The following is a 25527-nucleotide window of genomic DNA, read 5'->3' on the forward strand; positions in this document are numbered from 1 at the left end:
CTGACATTTTGTGATGGAAGCATCTAATTTTAGGCTGCGGCTTCACAAACTGTCATTAAGTGCCATCTTTAAAAATAGATCTTTCTATAAGAGAGAGTGACTGTCATTAAGTGCCAGATTTAAAAATAGATATTTCTATAAGAGATAGACTACTCTTATAGAAAGATCTAATTTTAAATCTGGCACTTAATGACAGTTTGTGAAGCCGCATCCTTCTCTTATAGAAAGATCTATTTTAAAATCTGGCACTTAATGACACGTTTGTGAAGCCACCTTCATCTACAGTAGAGTGGGTTCTTTGTGTGGCCAAACCTCTTCTCTACGTGTATAAGTCTGGAGTGTTTATTTTCGCTTAGCAACTGGACCGGCCGCTGTTCACAAGCAGTGCTGTAAACAAACGAGAAGGATAAGAATCTGTCACGAAGCAGTAGCAGCCTTTCCAACAAAGGCGTGACTGACACAACTGGACAGCACTCTTGGGATACCTGGGTGTCCTTCGTCTTTCCCATCCCAAGGGTTTGACACAAGCAGTGTTTTTTGAGTTTGTAATTAGGACATCTTAGAAAATAAGGCCGAGAATGATCCTGCATGGAGCTGATTGGAGTAGGGGACTTTGGTGAGCTCTGACTGGAGGAGGAGGTAAGAGCGATACGGGTGGATTTCTCCCTTCAGCGGCCATGTTAACCAGGAAACCCTCTGCTGCTGTCTTTCCAGCCCGAAAGGGTGGAAAGGGAAAAGGACTTAAAGGCATAAAAATCCACACTTCTGCTGGTTTTCAGAACGAAAGTCGGCAGTAAACCAAGATTTGCTATAGTGGCTAAATGGTGAAAAATATGCATGAAGGTACCGGCTCAAATTACGAAACTGCATATCCCTTTTCGGATTTCATAATACAGTACTGATCATGTTGGAGATTTTAATGCTATAGCAAAATGATTGGATGTATTTTTAGCAATGGCGTGCGCTTGTTTGAAAAAAGGTAAGTTTTTCGTGTGTGTAAAACCAATGGAAAATAGCAGTAGTTCAGACACCCTCCCTGCAAGGTTATTATGAAATGTATACCAGTGTTTCTGCGAATGTTAATATGCTGTACTGTAGTGCTAAACCTATTATGTGGTTAATGGGGGTTTCAAGCCCATGATATGATGAACATCAGCATTTGTTTTATACTAGGGCGTTTTTTTTTTATCTTTTTTACTATGTAGCTCACCATTTCTTATTTTTGGTTAATAAAGGTAATAATCTTCTCAAGATATCCTAACAACTTTCCTTTAAAACAGCTGTTCGCCAGCTGTGATTCGAGGAGGAATATTTAGTAGCATACATAGTTATATTTTAATTCATCAATTGATCTTGGATAATTATTCCAATAATTGCATTTTTATGTTTGGCTATATGTTTTTCAAGCAAAATGTGTGAAAATTTAACATCTTGCTTGCAGCATTTGTTGCCTGTGTATCGGATCAGTGATAGGGCATCCATCGGGGAGCAGGAAGTGCTTTTCCGTCACTCATAGTGCTGCTACTTTGGACTTCTGGCACTACCCACAAGTAGACTGTTGGGGGAAGATGAGTTTTCCTGTATGGATATTTAAGAGAAAATGTTGGCAGACAGATGACACCAAAGCAAGTATTAGGCTGGGCGTGGACGTACGAGCGTCTTGGAAGATTCCATTGGGTACTGTCTGTGTCAGTCTTTTGTGTATTCCGTGAATGCATATTCCTGTATTCAGCTGCTATTTAAACTTCTGGCGTTGTGCATTAATAGTTGTGTGAAGACTACGCGCTGTGCCAGGTTACTGGGCGGCATAACTCATCTCAGCACGCATCCGAGTTGGCCTCAAGTAGTAAGGGGCTTCCAAACCAGATGTCACCAAGTAACTCTTAACTGCTGCAGCTTATGATCTTTGCCCTTACTTACATTTAGCTGTGCTGTTCTTTAAAGTTGGACAACATCAGTTGTTAAATAACTAAAACAAGCCTATACAAAGATTTCTTATTGCTAGTTGCGTGGGTTCTATTATTTGACAAATGCATTATATCAGGAAAAATAAGAAAATGCCAACTTTCTGACCCTCTGTTATGTTTTTTTGAGATCAGTGCAATTATTTTAACATTTAAAGGCTGAGAAAAATGGTTGTCATACTCTCAGTTTTTGGATATGTGGTTTCTCTTAGTTTTGCCCAAGTACAATGAAAGCTTCATAACTGGTAAAAAGATGAAGCTCACCCATGCATTCTTTCTAAATTATGTAGTTAAACAATTTTAATGGCTCTGAAATTCAATAAGAAGTGTTGTGACACTCTTTACACACTTTAACTGTGACCATACTAATCTGTAGGTTTTATACTGTTCTGTGATACTGGAATTAGAACTTCACTTCTAGGTGCCTGTTGGAAATAAATGCAGAGCAAGTGATAGTACACAACAGGATGGTCACTACTGGGCAGTACTGGACAGCTCAGAGGTGTTCTGAGGCCTAGTGGCATAGGTATAAGGTTGTGTATTATATCTAAAAGTCTAGTGTTGACCGATACTAAATGCATTCTTAATAGATGGGCCTCTGGTAAAGTTCAATCTAAATATTAATTTTACACACACTCACACACATGCACGCATTTTAAATAATTTCTTCTTTGCAAATATTACATGTCACCAGAGTTACTGTGTGCATGCGTGCAAGAGAGAGAGAGAGAAAGTTTGAGAGAGAAGAACTCATGACCCCAGCCATAAACAAACTTTACAACAAGAGGAGAAAGCTACTACAAGATAGAGCAAAATCCCTAAAAGGGAAGACATCTCTGATCAATACTAGTAAAAAATTACGATCACTCATAAAATCATCCAAGGCCAACTTTGAGAGAAAAATCACCAAGGACTCAAAAGACAATCATAAGGCCTTCTTTAGCTATGTTAGAAATCTGGGTGGAAACTCCCAGATATGCTCAGAATTAGTCCAAAATGATACAAAAATCACTGAACCCACAGACATTGCAAACATACTGGCAGACAGGTTCAGTGAAAATTTCTCCCCTCCCTCCCCCCCAAAAGGAGAAATATCTATCCCAGCAGAGTGTAGCCTCCCAATCATCTCAAATGCCCAGGTGAGAGCTGCTCTCTCTAAAGCTAAAAACACAGCATCAATGGGAACGGATGGTGTCCCCGGCTGTGTGCTACATGAACTCAATGAGGAACTAAACCCACACATAAGGCTGCTGTTTAATCTTAGCCTTATCACAGGATACGTACCAAAAGAGTGGCGTACGGCAACTGTGGTCCCACTCCACAAAGGCGGTGCTTCTACGGACCCTGGTAATTACCGCCCCATAAGCTTAACAAGCCTGGTCTGCAAAGCTATGGAGAGGATCATAATGGAACTCATAAATAAAGACATAGGGGACCTACAGACATTGGATCCTACCCAATTCGGCTTTGTCAAGGGCAGATCATGCCTCTTGAACTTGGTCGACTTTTTTGAAACAGTCACCAAGGCCATTGATGAGGGTAAGGCAGTTCACACAGCCTACCTTGACCTTGCAAAAGCTTTTGACACAATACCCCACTCGGGTGTCATAGAAAAGCTCACCAGCTTAAATGTAAACCCATATGTCACAAGATGGGTTGCAAACTGGCTCAAGGACAGAACCCACAGGGTTAGAGTTGCTGGTGCCATGTCAGACTCCAAGCCGGTCACAAGCGGTGTCCCACAGGGCTCAGTCCTGGGCCCCCTCTTGTTCGGCATCTACCTTTCAGAAGTGCAGGCAAACATAGGAGGATTGTGGCTGACAAAGTTTGCAGATGACTGCAAACTGGGCGCCATAGTTGAAAATCCATCAGACACAGATATCCTTCAGAGAGGTCTCATAGAAATGGATAACTGGTGCCAGAGCCATGGCCTTAAGCTAAATGCCAAAAAATGTATAGTCATACCCTTTGGTAAAAACAAGGTAACCCCAAGTTACCACATAGGTGGCAATCCATTAAGTACAGAAGAGGTTATCAGGGACCTGGGGACCCAAGTTGACAGTAACCTTTCTTTTGACACTCACATTGCCAAAGTGGTTACATTGCCCACCTGATTATGAAGGGATTCACATCCAGATCAAGGGAGGTCATTGTTCCCCTATACTCTTCACTTATCAGACCAATGATTGAGTACAGTGCCCCATTCGGAATGTATCTTACCCGACACCTGCAGCAATTGGAAAGACCCCAAAAGTTCCTCACCAAAAGGATAAAGGGGCTCAAAAATATGCCATATGCTGCCCGACTGAAGAAACTCCAGCTCTATTCAGTCGCATACCGTCTGCTCAGAGGTGACCTGTGCCTGACATACAAGGCCATGTCCAACCCGGAATTAATGGACATGCTCCACCTCAAAAAATCCAAATCCACCAGAGCCACAAGAGCAAGAGACTTAAACCTCAACACGGATATAAATAGGACGTGCTGGAGGGACAGATTCATCACCCAGAGACTCCCTATGCTGTGGAACAGAATCCCGGTCCATGTGAGACAGAGCACCTCACTGGCTCTGTTCAAGAGGAATCATCTCTGTATCACTGCTGGACAGAGGCACGGCAAACTAATGGGTATAGTATTCTTCAACCTAAGGGGTGGTGAAAGCCACACAACTCTGGCTAGGCTTATAAATGCCCTAGGGCAGATAGCCTAGTATGAACCTATGAACCTATGAACTGCTGTATTTGTTTTCTTATGGTAGTAATGTAATGGAATTAAGATTATTTTCATTAATGCTGTGTAACAACCTCATAGATTCACACACTCTTGGAATAATCCGTTTTCTTCTTAAACTGACACAACAGAGTTGCTAAAACACTAACTGAGGCACATGTATGTGGTCTAGCAATGTGTTGCGTTTGGTTCATAGAAAAGAGTGACAGGAGCAGAGTTCAAGGCAGGTCCTGGCTGTTACAGTTGCATACTGAAGATGACATATTGTTGCAGGCAGTTTTGAAAACCAGGATGTGCTGTGAGCAGTAACTTCTGCTATTCCTTATCAAACAGATTTAAGATACAATGTTACAGTCTCAAAACTACTGTTTACCTGTAGAGAAACATGGCTGTATTTTAAAATGTGTTTATACAGAGGGCACAAATAAGAATTTAGAGCTGGAGAAGTAATACTTCTATTATTTCAGTGGGATCAAAGATAATTTAATATACCCAATTTGAACCCCCCACTGGCCAGTATATGTTTGTCAGTTTTATAATCTGAGTTAGAAACTGTCAGTTAATTTAATAGGAAACTGTTATACTCAGAATTTACAACTGTTGTACGTTATACAAATGCTAATGCTGTTTTAAGTGTATTCATGCCCAGTATCTCCTCTGTTTAACTTATGACTGTGAAGCTTGACTGTTTTTTTGTGTACATGTGTATGTCTATATGGAGTGCATTCATTTGATCAAAAACTGAAAATATTGAAATTCAAAATGTTGAAAACTCAAGATATTGAAAAGCAATGTAATGTAGAGGAGCTTACCCCCTGAGCCCTCCTAACTCTGCAGTTGCACAACAGTGGGGAAAAGGCAAATTCTCATTCACAATGTTTTGAGCTTTTGATCAAATGAATGTATGTTATATATATATATATATATATATATATATATATATATATATGTATGTATGTATGCGCACACACACACACACACACACACACACACACACACACACACACACACACACACACACACACACACACCCCTAGCTATTCCTGTAAAAAACACATTACAAAACAACAAAAAAAATGATGACTCCAATGGTTAAAGAATAAACCAAAATTTCTACACAGATGGCTTATCAGCAAATCACCAGTTTATTCAAAATCCAATCCATAGGTCAATCACTTCCATCCCCCATATCTGTGGACTTCATCAGAGCATTTACTAGTCATCTTACTTTTCTTTTATACAGCTCTCCGATTCACGTGATTAAGTCATATGTGTTTCTAATATGGTAAACACATACGGGAAACATTATTTAAAGTAACCAAGACTACAAAAATCTCAAAACAGAAGTATTGTCAACACAAAAATATTGGGACATTACACTTGCTTTACAAAGTTATATCACAGCCGAAAAAGAATCAAGTGGATAGAACCAGACTGAGGAGACAGAGGGGCAAGGGACAAGGTTGATGCCAGTGAGGGGCATACAGGTACAGTAAAAATTACTGTCATTAATAGGTTCATAGGTTAGTACTAGGCTAACTACCCTTGTGGGCCATTTCACACCTAGCCAATTACCACATGTGAGAATCAAACCCTGCACCTTGTGTCTGTAAGGTAACCTGTACCTTTAAAGGTTTTAACTACAGCCATCTACAAGTTAATGAATTGCATCACAATTTAGTTATAAAAGAGGTTACATTTATACAAATGATACACTCTGATTTGGCTGAAGCCCTCACTGATTAAATTGTGTTTTCTAGGAATATTAACCTGAGGTTGCTATTTTGTTTGCAAAGCCCTAGAGTACTACATGATCAAACATTTAAAAAGAAAAATACCTTCAATCTCCCACTACACCCCTCAGTAAATGTGTTTGAAAAGGTTTGTGAGGGAAATGTCAGGAAACTTTTTATTAACAAACCTGCTAAATGATACTACAACATGATGGCAGATGAGAAGATGTTTATGAAAGCGCTTTCCACTGACAAAAGGATCACGCTGATGAAGCCTGATAAAGGTGGTGTTGATGGTTATGATGGAGTCTTGGGACTATATAAGAAGAATGATGACAATATTAACCAATGAAAACTCTTATGAAGCTGTGTAGAAATGAAGTAACAGTAGATTACAAGAAAATAGACTTAGGGTGGAATTCGATAAACCCTACATGGAACAATTCTCCATGTAGGAATAGTGTTATGGCCCTAACACAGAACATGGCTGCCAAGTGATCCAGGAAACAGGGCTGAGGGGAATGCATCAGTGTGTGGACATGAAGGTGTCCGCGGAATGCAAATCACCTCATAAGGTGGTGAAAATCATGCAAATGAGGTTGATTTGCGATTCATTAAGCAGAAAGGCAGCCGTGTAGGTGCTGTGTCAGTGTAGGAAATGTATGCGGTTAGAAACCGTGTACCGGCCTGTAAAATTTAAACAGGGGCTGTAAAAGCCCCCCCAAAAAAGTGGGCAGTGGACAGTAGGCATGCAAATGGCCCAAACTATGGCCAGTAACTCCAAAAAGCAATGCAATGTAATAAAACATATAATTTTTTAATATATATATATATATATATATATATATATATATGTTGTATCTTTCGGCTTTTCCCAGTTAGGGGTCGCCACAGCGGAACTCCGGTCCGCTAATGATTGGCAGTAGATTTTTACGTACCGACTTGCCCGGCCTGATGCACAACCTTCAACGAAGGTACGCCCATTCACGCATGTCTCCACACAGAAGACGATTTAGCTGAGAATCGAACAGGACAATGTCTTACTGTGAGGCGACAACGCTACCACAGCACCACCACCGCGGCTTTTTATATACATATATATATATATATATATATATATATATATATATATATAAAATCACATTTAAGTGTTGCAGAGAGATGCACAAACATGCCATTATGCAAAAAAAAAAAATTTATAAAATGAAAATTAGACACTTGCAAACGTATTGCATTATAGTGCCTAGCAGGCAGAGTCATGGCAGGTTACAGTGGTTGCTAAGGAGACAGGCTCTGGTGTAGTGAAGTATCCAGGGTGTACGCATTAGGTGTATGTAAATGAGCCAGGGTTATTGAATAGCAAAAAGTGGCACAGTGTCCGCAGGTACAAACCGTGGTAGGGCTAGAACAGTGCTGGTGTAGGCAGAACAGGTAGCTGATATCACAAGGGGGTGTGTCACAGTATGTTAAAGTGGATTGGTGCTTAGCAGCACCTGTTTGCACTCAGCTAAGAACAGCTAGGCAGGGGGGGGTGTCTGTTGCTGCTGAGCATGTTTTAGCTAGTTTAAGAAAAAGTAAGTGTAGCCGTGGTTGTAGGAGGGTCAAAACTGCTGAGCACTGTTTATACTAGCGCCATAGGTTTGTGTGGTGCACCACACTGCTTAGCAGTGAAAGAAATAAGGAAAAAAAAACGTAAAAAAAAATTGCCTGGGAAAGCCAATTAGGTAGAAATGACTGATAAGCCCATTTCAACAGACACTGGCCCTTTCAAACCCCCAGTGCTATACATATTAGGTGGAATGCAGCATAATGAGCCAATCACACAGGCTGCAACTGCAGCACACCACTATAATGTATGCATACACCATACAATCTGATTTTCCTACATACTCTGCACCATTGGAGTACACACTAGGGAATTTTAACTGACAAAATCTTAGGTGATACTGCTGCTCTGCTACATCTGTATGTGCTTGAGGCTGAGGTCAGCGAAGATGATGCTGACAATAGGCCCAGACTGAGAAGGAGAAGAGTGTTCAGGCCCAGGATGACCTTCCCGGAGCTACATGTGCTGCAGATTGTAGAGTGCTACAGGATGGACAGGGACATACTAGAAGAACTCACTGAATTCTGCCGCCCTCAACTTAGACCCAGAGCCAACAGAGGGGGAACCCATCCCAGTGGAAACAAAGATATGTGTAGCCCTTAGAATATTAGCTACAGGTACTTTTCAAAGACCAACTGGGGGATATAATGGGGATCTAACAGGCATCTGCATCCAGGGTACTCCACCAGTTCCTGGATGCCGTACAAGCACATGCCAGTGAACACATTTATTTACCCCGCACCCATGAGGAGAGGGTCAGCAGTATGTGTCTCTTCCACCATGTAGCACACTACCCTGAGGTACTGGGTGCCACTCATGTGCACATCACAACACCACCCAGTGAAGCGGGTAGGGTCTATGTCAACCGCAAGGGGTATCACTCCTTCAACTGCCAGGTTGTGTTGCAATGCCCAGGGCATTATCATGAATGTGTGTGCTGGCAGCCCTGGCAACTCTCACAACTCCCGCATCTGGCACACCTCACAGCTGTACCAGATGTTTGCCGGGGGGACATCTCATATGGCCATCTAGTGGGGGATGCTGGCAACGCACTAGAATTGTGGATAATGACACCCATCAGAAATGCACGTGCACCTACTGAAGAATGCCATAATGAGGCACACAAACAAATTAGGAACATCATAGAGCCAGTGTTTAGGCTGCTCAAGTCATGGTTCTACTACTTCTGTATATCTGGTGGAGCCCTGCAGTACTTTGTAGCCACATGTGCATACATATTCACGGTATGTGCCATGCTACACAATATGATCCTGTAGAAACAGCTGTGGCAGGAACATCACAGGGAAGGGGCACACAGCCCCCCACCAGTACCAAGGTCCCCACAGCCACAGGAGGATTCGGAGGAGGAACCCCCTGAGCCTATCACTGTAGGCAAGCATTCGCTTGCCCAGTATGCCCTGGCCTTGGCAAAGAAGCAATGCATAGCACATGCACTGACAACCTAGGTACGTAGGGTCTGACACCTCACTCTGACTCACATACATAGTAAAATGATGCCAGCCACACCACACAACTGTACCTTACCATGTACTGGCTGTGTATGGCATGCATCAGACAGAGACAGCCCTGAGGCACTGTTATCGTAACAGCTGATGGGACAAGGTAAGTCACTCTTCTTTACAAGAAATGAATGGGGTAGTAGACTGTGGTAGCATATGTATGGACCTGGTGCATGTATGCAAGGGAATAGAGTGGGCTACTGGGATAGTTGCAGACAACTGACAGCTGTGTGGGCCAACAGGAACTCTCCATCCAATACTAGCCGATCCTTAATATGTAGTAGGCCCCAAGCCAGCAAAACCCAGTGCACTATGTGAGGGAATGACATACAGTGGGGTCACAGGATAGATGCTTGACTGTCAGTGCTAGAGTCCCCTACCCCCAACACACCCATATCCACATACAACTGCAATCACAGAATGTTTGCAAGGTAATAGCAGCAGACCACACAATCACTGGGCTGTCCCAATCAACCTGGTGACATGTACCATTTCCCCAATATGCAGGGGTCAAAGTGCTATGTTTGTCTGTGGTTGATATTGTCAGGAAGTAAACTGCACTGTCTGGTGACTGTTGTGGCTTAGTGGATAAGTAAATTACCATGGTTGATGGGGTACATGGTTTGAGACTGGCTGCACCTACTGTTTTGTATGTGAGCTACACCTATGGCAGGAGTTCTACAGACTGTCCATATATCAATATTTCTTATTGCAAGAAAGCTGGACAAAAACAGACACAATGGAGGGATGGGGGGACACAGATATGGACAATACACAGCCCCGAGTAACCTAGACGGTGGCTAGTAGAACAGTAGGTTGTAACAAGTCAATGTAGCAGCAGGATATAAAGGTTGTCACGTAACTGTGTCAGTACTTACAACAAGTCAGTGGGCACCATCCATACCCCACAAATGCACAGAGTTTAACAGAATGTCCACATTTATGGTTCAGATATCTGTTCTGTTTGCCATAACATTTGCAGTTTTCTGGGAAACTATTGGCAAATGACTAAAGATTGTTGTGAGAAAATAATAATAGACAGGTGAGATGCACACTTACTACCCATTGGAAAATTCATGCTAATACAAAACCATTCCACCAACTGTCTAGGTTTGTAAGAGCAATATTAAAATCCTGTCCCCATGTTTGGGCCTATGTCCCACAGTTATATATGGCCCTGTCCACATTAATGGCTGTAAGTATGAGAGGTTTGGGCAACATCAAAGACGAACTAACTCCTCACCTAAACAAACTGTTCAAACTCAGCCTCTCCACAGGCTACGTACCCATAGAGTGGTGCACAGCAGCGGTTATTCCACTCCACAAAGGAGGAGCCACAACAGACCCCAGGAACTATTGCCCTATAAGCCTGACTAGCTTGGTCTGCAAGGCTATGGAGCGCATCATCATGGAACTCATTAACAGAAACATTGGGAACCTCCAAACACTGGACCCTACCCAGTTTGGCTTTGTTAAGGGCAGATCATGCCTCCTAAACGTGGTGGACTTCTTTGAGACAGTTACTAAGGCTATGGATGAGGGAAAGGTGGTACACACAGCCTACCTAGACCTTGCAAAGGCCTTCGACACCATTCCCCATTCTGGTATTATAGACAAGCTCACCAGCCTGAACATAAACCCCTACGTCACAAGATGGGTTGCCAACTGGCTCACGGACAGAACCCACATGGTGAGAGTTGCGGGAGCTAGGTCCAACTCTAAATCGGTTACAAGTGGAGTTCCCCAGGGCTCAGTCCTAGGACCCCTCCTGTTTGGCATATACTTCTCAGAGGTACAGGCAAGCACAGGTGGACTATGGCTGTCCAAGTTCACAGATGACTGCAAACTAGGGGCTATAATTGACTCTCCAGCTGACACAGACATCCTCCAAAAGGGTCTCACTGAGACGGACACCTGGTGTCAAAATCATGGCCTCAAGCTAAATGCTAAAAAGTGCGTAGTCATCCCCTTTGGAAAAAACAAAGTACCCACAAACTACCACAGGTGGTAGTCCCCTAAATATGGAAGACGTAATAAGGGATCTGGGGACCCAAGTAGATAGTAATCTCAACTTTGATAATCACATTGCCAAAGTGGTTAGAAAGTCCTTCTACATGGCCCACCTAATCACAAAATGTTCGCATCCAGATCAAAAGAGGTCATTGTATCCCTCTACTCATCACTCATCAGACCCATCATAGAGTACAACACCCCAGCTGAAAAGACCACAGAAGTACCTCACCAAGAGGATCACTGGCCTCAAACAGATGCCCTATGCAGCTCGACTGTAGAAATTACAGCTGTACTCGGTTGCATACCGCCTATCAGAGGTGATGTCTGCCTGACATACAAGGCCATGTCCAACCCAGAACTGATGGACATGCTCCACCTAAAGAAAACCTTATCCCCGCAAGCCACATGCTCTAGGGATCTAAACCTCACCACAGCAATAAATAGGACGTGCTGGAGGGATAGATTCCTGTCCCAGAGACTTCCCATGCTTTGGAACAAGATCCCAATCTACATCAGGCAGAGCTCCTCGCTAACACTCTTCAAAAGAAATCTTGACGAGTGGATGGGTAACAGAAAGTTTACCTCGGGGTTCACTTCAGTGGCTCTGCTGGACAGAGGCACAGGGAATTAATCTAAGGGGGCGGCGAAAGCCAACACTTTCTGGCTAGGCTTATAAATGCCTTCGGGCAGATAGCCTGGCACCTACCTATGAACCTATGTAGCCTTATAATAACAGTACAAGACAAAACATCTGAGGACCAGAGCAGACGTACGGGGGACTATGCTGGACAACCTACAAAACAGGTATAGTCAGAGGTGTGAAGTCCGTAACCCTGTGTGTGGTGTTACATCTCTCAGACCAGTCACAGCATATCTACAACTACATAGAGCAGCAATTGTGGACAAAACCAGGAACTGGAGCAGGGCAAGACAAAGGCCCACATATAAGGGGAAGGAGGAACTACTGGCCAGACTAATGTAGAAAGTGAAGAATACAACAGTTTCTGTAGTAGCATAGGTTCCCTGCAGTGTATGGAGTCGGTAACCCAAATGTCTGTCCACATTTCCTCACATCAATCTATAATGATCTGAGGGGAAGACAACATGACTATATTAATTCTTGCATTATAATGTCTGCTGATCCACACACACACACACACACACACACACACACACACACACACACACACACACACACACACACACACATAGCTGAGGTGCCACAAATGTATTAGACAAACCACAACAGACACACACAAGACAGGCCCTTAACAACATGCAGTGCAGCTATGTCCAATTAATGCTGCTAGTACTATACACCTGTGAGGTAAGTGACATGTCAGTGTATGTGATGGACCTTCACCTACAACACAGTGTACCCGTTTCCACAATTGTAATGCACCCCTTTATAGCGGACTGCCTACACCCTCACAAAAATACATCCTAATATGTTACAGCACCTGCAAATATTCTACTGTGATTACCAATGAAATGCACTGCAATGCACCCCTCCACAAGTGAACATGCACATATTGCAATATTGCTAATCTTAACAGTTGTGTTCATGTCAAAATGGCAACCCTTAACATGCCTAGGGTATAGATGAGCCATAACAAGACAGTTTCACACTCACCAGCAACAGGATGGCGGACCCTGGCCACACCAGAGGTACCTATGGATTTGTGGGAGAGAGTTATTGTCAGCAGACACAAATGTGGCATTGGTACAGGATAATATGTGCATATATCATCTGCATGTACAGTGCAAACTGTGATACTACTCACATTGCTGACATTCACAATATGTGTGCACACTTGTGCATTACAAACCCCCTCCTCACAAATGTAGATTGACCTGATATATGTGTAGAGATGTGCAGAGACTGCCTCTATGAATGCTGCAGTATTAACATGATGACAACTGGATGCTTACCTGGACACTCCTCGGCTGTAGAAGCTGTGCAACCCACCTCCAAGACATATGGTGTGATCAATTCTTGTGAGCTGGTGGCTGAACCCAGGTTTGTCAGGAACTCCTCTGTGGCTGAGAGTGGTTGTTGTGTAGTAGGCCCACCAGTGGTGCCAGCATGGTCCTTGGTCACAGCTACGGCCCTTTGACATGTTTGATGTATCATATCAGTGGCACTGCGTCGGACCTGCTCATAGCTCCTGTCGTAGTGGCCCACACGATTAACTGATGCCATGAGGTCTGCCCACAGTGCAGCGCATTCTTGCTGGTTATGATGACTCCTTGACAACAAGACCTGGTGATGGAGTCTCAGGGCATCAGTTATGGCGTCAGTCTCTGCTTCTGAGAAAAGTGGATTACTATGGCAGGACATCCCTCCTGAAAGACATGAAGAGGGGAACACATCACACCACCACATACATTGCTCACCATTATGTACACATACCCTGCACATCCACATTCCAACACTATCCACTGCTAACTCCCACATCATACCCGTCCATCTATCACCACAGTATGTATGTGGCTATCAGCAACATAGTGGCAATACATCATGTATTGCCCTCCTGATCTTGATGTTTCCTGCTACTTGATGCATGTCCCATAAGGTGTTCAAATGGATGTTCCTGTTGCACCTATTACTGCTTGTTCATAACCTGTCTACGATGTATGTAGTGGTGTCAGCCTCCTACTGTTGTAGGAAGCACCTGGGCTGTAGGCCCATCCCTTAGTTCTCCCTGGCCTTCCTCCTTCAGATTCTGGATTATATGGCTGGACAATATACTACAGTTCCCCCTGCCAGTCCAGTTGATATGGGCATCCTGGCACAGTGTAGCACCTGCCTCATGTAAAGGGATGGACAGCCTTCTACAAATACCACCAGGGAATACACTGTGTGAGAGACGCAATGAGATTAGGAACCAACAGTCCATGTTCTCTCCCTGTCAAGCCCACATATCTGTCCCCGAACAGGTTATCAATACAATCAGTACACCTCACACACCATCCACACCTATACAACACACACACACACACACACACACACACACACACACACAGGTAGAGATCCTCAACATACACATCCACAAACAAAGGACACCTCGGATGCACAGCCACATGTGAATGCCACAGCCCTACACAGCACATACCACACAAAGCTACACACCTGTGTCCCACAGCCACAAAGGAGTCATGACATATCAAACATATTACACATAGGAGACTCCATTGTGAGACGCACTGATGTGCCTCTCACCAGGCTGTATATGTGGATGGTCACAGTCAATTGTGTGTCAGTTGACAGAATCCATCATATCACATAAGCACTGTTGTCTTTCAACAACAGTTATTGTCATGTGTCTGCCATAGTCCATGTTGGCATGCCTGACCTGAGATGTAGCTCCCTGGACTGTATGCAGTGAGACATGAGTGAGCATGCTGATTATGTGTCCCAGGGAGGTATGTCCTTAGCCTTATGCAGCATTCCACTGTTACCCAGACTGATCCCGCAATACAATCAGGAAATGATTGACCTTAACATGTGGCCTATTATCTTGTGATATTTCAATGGGTTCCAGTACATGAGAGCCTTGGATGATATGGTCAGCAGACCATGATGCTTTGCCAGAGATGGCCTCCATCTGTCTCAACTGGCCTTCATGCATCTGGCAGTGGTTCTCACCACCCCATGGTGACTTAATTAGGAAAAGTGGTGAGGTTATCACTACCAACATACAACTGTCAGCGCAGCAGACATTGAAGGCCATACAGTCACAGACACATGGTTCAAAGCTGCAAAGAGTACACCAGTCTTACCTAGTCAACCATCCTATCATACAGTCAGACCCCAAAGTTTGGGTGGTAATGCTATGGGACATGGGGTTTCAGTATATAGGAGACACATGCACACCTCCATGCTGTACAGGCAGTAAGATGCACAGGGGACACTGCAGAGGCAGTTCACCATTGCCAACACACCTATTCAAACCTAGCTAGCTACTAGCCAGCACATGTGACCAGGAAGCCCATTTTGCCTATATGGACCTCATTAACTGTATTAGTATTTGAGCCTGTACCCTTTTCCTGGGTTACTTGAGTGACCCAAACATACATTGGAAGATGTACCCATGCCAGCACACAAATGGCCAGAGAGCCATCAACACTGGAATTACAAATACCTTGGTGCAGCCTGGGGCTACCCCCACATGAGGTGAAGGTGTGCTGGAGTTGAAATTACACAAAACAGGTTACCACTGCAGTATCCATACAGTGCCATCCTCCATGGCAAAGCAACTATCATGCAGTCATGTTTGCAGTCACCATCTCCCACAATACCCATCTAGCTAGGGTCAGACATGCATACACCTCCAACATGGAATACAGCCTCCTGTGGGGTGGTATACACAGCTTCATAGCCCCCAACCCCTCTGTAGGAACTGGCACCAATATCCACACATACACAAGCACTATACGTGCATTTGTATAGATGCATGGAGTCAGGTATACCCAACAGGATGACATCGTCCTCTGCAAAGATAGGTACACCTGTCTGGTGGACATTTGCAAGAATTAGTGTCTATAAAAGGGATGACATACCACCGTCTGAGACAAAGTAGTACAGGTGCCCATTTTGGAGCAATGTTTCCTTAGCATGAACAAGCGAATGGGATCACTCCTGGAAACCTGCACAGCAAGCACAGAGCCCACTTTGCCAACATCCACTACAATCATTCCCCTTCTGCACATATGTTTGCAACATCAGAGGAAGCACTTGAATCTGCTCATTTGTGGTGGACAAGGACACCACCTACTCCAATGATGTAGGTCTAGCATACTTGATGCCTGACAGAGTCAGTGTAGGCTTCGCCCCCTGTCCCACCAATCAGTACATTAGGACATTCCCAGTATCTGCCCCCTTCTCCTATATGTAGTGAACAGGTCACCACTGCTATGTGAAAGTCATGGTATACAGCCACCATGGGAGCCTATCACATCACGGGGTGCATCTTGTATGACCCAAAGCATGACCTTACAACACCATAAGGTACTGTATTCAAAGGAGGCCTGACTACCACCTTTGTTCCAGCCTTGTGAAGGACAACCACTGTCACCACTTTACACTAAGGTGGGGCATCCACCAATGTGTCACAATATATACCCATCAGCCTAACTAGGCTGATATGCAAGGCCATAGCACATTTTATAGTGAACCTCATTAACAAGGACATTGGCAACCTCCATGCACAATTAGACTTCATCAAGGAAGGAAGGAATCATGTCTGTTACACTCGGTTTACCTCTTTGACACAGTTACCAAAGCCATGCAGGGAGGGTGAGAGTGCCCACTGCCTACCTTGACCAGGACAAAGATTTTGACAGTATAACCCACTTGGCCAAAACAGATATACACTCCCAAGTATGCATCACACCATATTTTACCAGCGGGGTAGCACACTGGTGCGCTGATATGACCCATGTAATCCACATACGGGAATCCATCAGAAATGGTTGACCCATAACTAGCAGTGCCACCTGGTGTTCTGTGTTTGAGCCTCTGTTATGTGTGATGTACACTTCTGACGTGCAGGGTACAGCCATTGGCTATGGGCGACCATGTTTGCAGATGACTGCATGCTATTTGCTGTCACCGGATTCCCTAGTAATGTGGACACCTGCCTAGGAGGGTCTCACACAAACACATGACGGGTGCCAGAAACATGGCCTCAGGCTGCATACCAGGAAATGCAGTGTCAACTCCTTTGGTGAGACTGACGTCCCCACATATTATCACAAGACTAACAGCATCCTAGGCCCGCAATCAGTAGTGAGGGATCTGTGCACACAGGTTGATGGCAGCATGACATTTCACCACCATGTTGATTCCATTGTAAGGTAAACCTTCTACATGGCCCATCTCATACATAAGGGTATGTCATCCAGGGACATGGGGTAATAACATTCCTGTATTCCCCCCAATAAGGCCCATTATTGAGTATAATGCCCCATTCATCATTCACCTCAGACAGCACATGCAGCATCTGGGAACATTACAGAGGTTCCCAACCAAAGAATACCAGGGCCTCAAACATCTGCCATACACACACAGGCTATAAGCCCATCCCTCTACCCAGTTTCATACATACTCCTGAGAAGTGACCTCTGCCTGGAATACAAGGCAATCACGGACTCCGCTTTGTTGGGACTGCTGCACAAATGCAACTGAAGCTCTGCTCTATTAACCCACACACATGCCCTCAACCTGTTGTGTGACATCAACTGGGCTTGTTGGAAAGCTCAGATGTGTGTCCTACACACTCACCCTGCCGTGGAATGGACACCATTTCCACATCAAGCAGGGCAGCTATTTACACCTTTGCAAGCAGAACCTGGGTAACTGGATGGTTAACAGCACATACTCCCTTGGAATACCACCTGTGTCCTGTTGGACTGTGACATCAGGTGCTGGCTTGTATACACATGGGCTTACATCTGGGGTAGGCTTATGGGGGCTCAGGACCCATAGCCTAGTAACCTCGTATGATCCTAGGTATACCAGTTATGGCCTGTGTGCTGTGACAGACTGTGTTATGTGTCTACACCCATCACTGCCATCTACTGTGGTGTGTCCCCTATGGGAATCGTTAGAGTACCATGTCATACAGCCACCATCCGACAAGTATATGACTGGTACTACAAGTGTATGTGGACATTCCAGTAACATGTGTGCTACACAATACCTGAGAGCAGTGCAAGTGTAGTCTAGGGTTTCCTCCTCGTATGTATCCAACATCTGGAGTAAACATATGTTTTCAGAATGTGTACCTGTGCCTGATATATGTAGACCCCCTACCAGACAAATGTGGATGTCTGGAAACCACTTGGACAATATGTAATGGTTGTACCCAGGCTGTGGGGAATGTGTCTGTGATATGGCAGACCACTCGGAACACAGTAATAGTACATTAATATCTGGTACTGTATTCATTCCCTTACATTGTATGCTCAGTATGTACACACTGCTGCTGAGGTGGAGCCTGCCCCCCCCCCCACTACTGCTGCCTATAACCTGCTGCAGTGGGTCCCAGGTATGCTAGTCATAGTTGTCAGGCAATGAGATACAGGTGTGGAGTACACAGTGACCTAGCCAGAGTAAGTCGGGAACAGTCAGAGATGCCTGGATCATGGTTTAACTATGCCTGTGTGACATTCACAGACTGAGAGGGGCTCACTGACAGTGCATGATGTGATATGCCAGCTGTATCCCTCAGTAGTTACTGTCAGTATTGTACAACAGGCAATCCAGTAGCATTTGTCCATGAACTGACCTTTGCTGGGGGGACTCGGGCCTGAGCTGTGATCTGTGTCACTGCAGACAGAGCCAAAAAGGAAGACTGTAGATACTTGACAGCTAACAGCAACATGTCATTCCAAGATATGTTGTTGAGACCTACTGTTGGAGTTCCTATTTCCCATGACTACATCCCCCCATCTGCATTCCATTACATGGGGAATTGTATGACATACCTGGTATAGTGCTGTACTCCTTTTTGAATCCAGTGTTAGTTTTCCTAGGAAAGTGCAGTTTGTGCTCATGAAGGAAGTCACAGACCTGTTTACCATAGGCAGCAGCTTGCCTTTTGTAGTTAATGCTCATGAACAAGTGACTGCCTGTGCACCAATCTGTGACTCACACCTGCTAATAGCATCCAGAACAGCTGGGTTGCATTTTCATTAGCCAATGGCATGGCAACACAGTGCTATAATTAAGGCCTTTGTGTAGGCCTTGGCCCTATTCCTGGCCTGTCAGGAGGACATTATCGAGATGTGGGAGCTACAGCATCACAGAGGATAGGTAGAAATACTGTCTACTGTTTGGATTGATGTGGCATGTCCACAGTTTTGTATGCTATGTTTGCCCATTGTTAACAGACTTCTGGGGCGGTTTACTGTTTAACAATGTATGTTAGGGTCAGTAAGGAGACAGGCAGATCTGAGTGTCATACATCATTTTTATCTGACTGTGCATGCTGCTGCAGTTCACGCTGGTCTATCAGCTGTGTATGTTTGTAGGGGGAGACTGCAACACATTTCCCTGTTTTCTGACCATTCCCCTCAACCCTTTGTATATGGGTGTTGTGTGGATGGCCTGTTCTAGGTGTTTGTGAGGTATGTTAGGTCTGTAGCAGGTAGCTGAACATACTGCTGCATGTGTAGCAGGCTGCAGCTGCTGCATTCTGGCTAGGAGTCATACTGGGGATTGTGAATGGACACCAAGCTGTATATGTGAGTGAGGGAGCAGTGTCAGCTCTGTTGTGACAGCATAGCCAGGGTGAGGGTATCCATAACAGTCCAGGTGAGGCATGTGGCTCTGCTACATATGTTACAAAATAGTGCCCTCCAGAGAGTGGTAGGCGGAATTTAGGACATGTATTCATATTTGTGACATGTATCCCGACCTGTGCAGTTGTCAGCTCTGCCTATCGTAGGCCTCCCGTACATCCATCAACATGTATTTGCCTGTGTACTGGTTCAGTGTCTGCATCACAGGCCCAAGTATGCTGTCATTTATCCCATTATATGTAGAAATAGTGTGTCACTGGGAATCAGGATATGTTTGTAAAAACATCATTTTTTTCCACAGGTGAGTGGCCTAGTGGGCTAATGCATTATGCTGTAGTTGATATGGTACTGGGTCCAATACTTGGCAGGGTTGTGTATTTTTGCTGATGTGACATCACAGTATTGCATTATATAGTTACAGAAACATCAGCTATTCTCCATAGATGAGTTGGCCTAGTGGGCTAATGCACTATGCTGTAGTTCAGAGGGTCCTGGGTTCAGTACTTGGCAGGGGTGCATATTTTTGCTAATGTGACATCACTGAAATGCATGATATATTTATGGAAACTCCAGTTATTCTCCCAAGCTGAGTTAGCCTAGTAGGTAGTCTCCCAAGTTGACTTAGCCTAGTGGGTAATCTACTAGGCTGTAGTTCCGAGGGTCCTAGGTTTGAGACTTAGCAGGGGTGATTATTTTATTGATGTTTATAACAGTGTCATAATCAGATAAGGTGATTAAAGCAGTTTTAAGCGGGTTTGCATGATGTGACGCAATGCTAAGCAGCTCTTAGCCCTATTTAAACCCTCGCTATTTCCAAAAAAAGAAAAGATAGAAGGGGCGATAGGAAAGTGGTGAAATGGTGGCAAGCAGGGGGGAAAACAATATGAAAGGCAGGTAGGGATGTGCAGGATGGGTGTAAGAAAGGACCATAGCTCTCCATTTCTTGTACAGCAACACCTGTGCATGTTGAGGACAATTTGGAATTTGGAGCCTCACATCCCACAGGGAGGGATGTGGACAATATAACTTTGTTGATTAATTGTTGGGATGATTGATTAATGGTAGTGTACGTGGGAGCCAAATGGAGAGCTATATATGGGGCGATATTTTTTTTGTGGCACAGATGCCCTTTTTTTAAGGAGAGAGTGGAATGTTGGGGAAGGGTTGTAGGTATATTTGGGGAGGTAAGTTGGGTAGGAGAGGTTGAGGTTGCGTTTTCAGACAGACAGCTCAGACAAGACAGTGGACAGGGGTGGTGTATGACACATGAGGGGGGTAAACACTATGGACGGGGAGTGTGTTTGGGAATCAGAGAACCAAGTGCCCCCAGATGGTAACAGTGAGACTGAGCTCCCCACCCATGGGCAGTCACCACTGCTCCTTTATGGCCCTGAAGGTGGCTGTGCTTGGGGCTGGGTGCCCAGACTGGCCTGCTCCTCCTGGTGTGCCAGTCTGGGAACTGATTACGGGTGACCACATTCTCTCCACGCCCATTCCCAGGGGGGAGATAGGCCCCATCCCCTGAGACAGTTCCACCCATGGGTGGTGCAGGACCAACAGAGGCGGCAGCTCCAGGTTGGGTCCCAGATGTGTTGACACCCAGTGCCATGGCCAGATGAGGTGTGATAGGTGGATCCACTGGACTAGCCTACCCAGCCATGCCATGGTGTTGAGGTTTGTCAAAGTGTTTTCGTTAGTCATGAACAGAACATTTCAACGTTAGTTATAACAGCATGCATGGGTGTTCCAATTAACCCAGAATAATAGAACTGCATAGCATACAGAACACAGGTATAAATGGAATAACAGTTATTATTGTAAGAGCATGCCAGTAACAGTTACGGCAAAAGGCCAGCAGCACTGGTATTTCAACAAGGTATGTTAGTATGCAACCGTTGTAATGTATAACCAGTAGTACGACACAAGGCCCAACATTAGGTTTTGAGAACAACATATGTGAAAGTGGAACCATAACCATATTATAAGAATAATAAATAATTTGTGATGCAGATAAGGGGTGGGGGGAGAGAAAGACATTCCATTACCAACTGCATAGGCTATATTTTTCTCAACAGTACTGCTCAATACTCAATAGGTCTGCCCTTACTTTATGTCTACAAGTGCCCTATAGCTTCTGTAGCACATGCACACCTCTCAAGCTATCTAGATGGGATGGTGTTGGCCAAGCTGTAACAACTACAGGTACAATTACATGTCAGGGGAACATATCTGACTACCAAGGTGTACTCTGCACTAATGTTGTGTGAGTGTGCTATTGGCATAACTGGGTTTATATCTGTGTCCAAGGTTTTTGGCAGCAGTGATCACTATCCATGACAGAGTGACACTTGAGAGACATGTATTGTGCACAGTACAGAGAGTTTATACTTATCCTGCCATCATTGGCAGGCATGGGGTTAGACTATCAGCAGACATTCACAGAGGCAGCAGGCATAAGCCATACCAACAGTAGGCCATTTAATTTGTTTTATTAACTTGGAATAGTACTGTACTTCATGTTGTTTTATTTAATGGAGTCTTATCACCTTGCCGAGAAATTCTGTTTACACACTACTACATCTAGACACAGACATTAGTATACCCTTCATACAGCTACTACAGACAGTTATTTACCTGTAAGTCCTGCGGTGAGAATATCTGTTCATAATACATAACTGTTTCTATAAATAGTCAGTACTACTTGTCTGTTACTATAAATATATCTTAGTGCATTTCCCTGAATTCAAACCCAGGTTTGTGTGCGGAAAAATGAACAGCATATATATTACATATCACACTGAGCTACTGGGCCACTGCCTGTTGACAAAATGTGACCTGGTAATATAGGTAGAGTGTCACACAAGACTGCAGTGACAGTTGAACATACATGCATGAGATTCATGCATGACAGAAATAGTAGGTGAACTGTGTATTAATACTTGGAATTCAGGTATACACAGTTATCCCCTAGTGGATGGGAATATGTGTAATCTGTAGAGATCATGTCAGGGTGCTGGGTTGCCTACCTGACCCATATACATTTGCAGATGGTATATTTGCAGTCTACAGCTATTACAGTTTCATACTTGCCCGCATCAGTGTATCTGCGTTCAGGGATGCATATAGCTGAAATGCAAAGTTTAACATGAGACAGTCTTGGGAGAAACACAGTATAATACCTTAGACAGTAGCGCATATCCACTCCATCTCCAGCCATAGCTCCTGCAGTGATCAAACTCCAGCAGGTTCTGGCTGTATTCCTGCCTACTGCACTTAAATAAGGCTGTTTCCCACCCTTTGCTGCCATTGGCCATTTTTAAAAATGTTTAGCTCCACTTAGCACCGTGCAAACCTGCTGAGCTCAGCTGAGCAGTGCTTTAAAAGGGAATGCTGAACAATGCTTAGCTGTGCGCAAACCCAATTAGCTAAGCTGAGGACTGCTTAAACTGCAATTGCTTAGCAGTGCCCAAACCAGCTAAGTGGAGCTGTGCATTGCTAAGTATGGCTAAAACAGGTCCTATGTTCATAGGTAGCTACTACTAGGCTATTGGCCCTAGGGCCTGTATAAGCCTAGCCAAAAAGGTATTCTGGCTTTTGCCACCCAAGAAAATTATTTTCCTGTGCCCCTGTCGAGCAGAGCCACAGAAGTGATCCCCGGGGTGAATTTCCTATTTCCCATCCAATCATCAAGATTTTTCTTGAAGAGTGCTAATGAGGAGCTTTGTTTGATATAGATAGGTAGTTTGTTCCAGAGTATGGGAAGCCTCTGGGACAGGAATCTATCCCTCCAGCATGTTCTGTTTATTGTGGTGACAAGGTTTAGGTCCCTAGAGCATGTAGCTTGGAGGGATTGGGATTTCTTTAAGTGGTGCATGTCCAACAGCTCTGGGTTTGACATAGCTTTGTATTTTAGGCAGAGATCGCCTCTAAGTAGGCGATATGCGACAGAGTAAAGCTGGAGTTTTTTGAAATGGTCTGTGTAGAGCATCTGTTTGAGGCCGGTAATCCTCTTTGTGAGGTATTTTTGTGGCCTTTCCAGTTGTAGATGTCTTGTGAGGTACATACTAAAAGGGGTGTTGTACTCTATAATGAAAAAACATATTCAAGTCTTCTGTTGTTGTTAAATCATAAGTTCAATTCCACAGCGCAGTTTATGTTTCTGCTGCATACTGCACAAATCTTATGTATGGCTCTTCAACCTTGTGATTTCCTATAATATTTTCTTAGGCAATGCTAAGGAGAGTCAGAAAAGGGACTCTTGTCTATCAGAGAATAAATAAAAAATATTTTTTAAAACAAAACATGCTTGTTATTCCTCCAGAAGGGTGGGTTTCTACAAAACTCACCATGCAAATTTCTTTGTGCTATCCAGTTTTAGGAATACCTATAATTTACTCTGACATTTAATATACAGTTTTAGTTCAATTAACTATTTTTTAGTTTTTAAAGTCTTCAGACCGGCATATCTATTGATGCCAGTAATTTGAATTTTTGAACTAATAACCTGTACACCAAAAAAATATCTGTTATGTCACCATTGTATATTAACTTACAAGTAATATATTCCCTAGTATAAATGGACACCCTTTACCTCTCTCACATTTCCTAAAATTATGAAAAGATTTAAATCCATGAATCTCCAAAGGAGTATTTATATCATTAATCCATGCTTATATTATAATGCCAATATCATTACTCTCTTTTGCAAACAACAAATTTAACTCATCAATTTTTCTGTTAATATTTCTTGTATTATTACCAAAGTAACCCTTGCATTTTTATTCTTTGCCCTTTTATCTCCTAGAAAGCTTTTAGTTCCATTTCTTAGAAACATCTTTGATTGATTTACTTAATTTAAAACTCAATACCATTTTAGCCTTATAGCTCAAATGGCATTCATCATGCAAAAAAATCCTTTCTCCTAATCCTATATTCCAATAAATAAAGATTGATATTGTTAGATATGTACATCATTCTATGACTCTTACTATTTATTTCAGTTCTTGACAATCTTTGGGACAGGAAGAATATCTGGAAAATAGTTCTAGGACAAAATGAACTGCAATGTTTGTCTTTTCTGTGTCAGAGATTACACATCAGGCTGAGTTTTTCCATATCATTACTTCCCCCGTATACAATCATCACAGAATATATTTATTTGTAAATCACTAATCTGCAAATTATTCACCATCCTGGAGATCTACAGACCTTTGTAAAATGGAATCTTCCTCTAACTATATTAAGTCATGAGTTTCTAAAGTATCCCCACTCTCCCATTACATGCCTTCCTTTTTTTTTTTTTTTAGATATTATTGTCATATTTGTTTCCTGTAGAGACATTATGCTCCATCACATCCTTTCTGTTTTCTTCTCTGTCAATTCTCTTACTTTTCGTAGCTAATCTTTTATCAGTTGTTTGGACTGATTTAACAGCTTGCATAAGTTTGTTCATGCTCTGTAAAATATCAACACATCAGGAGTTAAGATCTTCTGTTTAAGTTTCCTTGATGCTACAATTCCTTTGAATTTTTAGTACTTCATAGGTGTGTACTAGGCTAATGGCCCTAGAGCGTTTACAAGCCTAGCCCATAGGATTACCTTGGCATTGTGCCACCCAATCTTAGTTCCCAGTACCTTTGTCGAGTAAAGCCACT

At 43.6% G+C, this 25527-nt stretch overlaps 1 protein-coding gene across 1 annotated transcript in view; it reads left to right on the forward strand.

Moving 5' to 3' along the window:
* Positions 1 to 230: 230 nt before the first annotated feature.
* DYRK2 (dual specificity tyrosine phosphorylation regulated kinase 2) overlaps positions 231 to 25527 on the forward strand; it is a 678008-nt gene continuing 652711 nt past the window's right edge. Inside the window, exon 1 of the mRNA XM_044088051.1 lies at positions 231 to 979. The gene's annotated coding sequence lies outside the window, so the exon portion shown is untranslated. The remainder of the gene's footprint in view (positions 980 to 25527) is intronic.

Source organism: Protopterus annectens, chromosome 11.part0 (assembly GCF_019279795.1).
Source record: "Protopterus annectens isolate FY-2018-M chromosome 11.part0, PAN1.0, whole genome shotgun sequence".
NCBI classification, from domain to species: Eukaryota; Metazoa; Chordata; order Ceratodontiformes; family Protopteridae; genus Protopterus; species Protopterus annectens.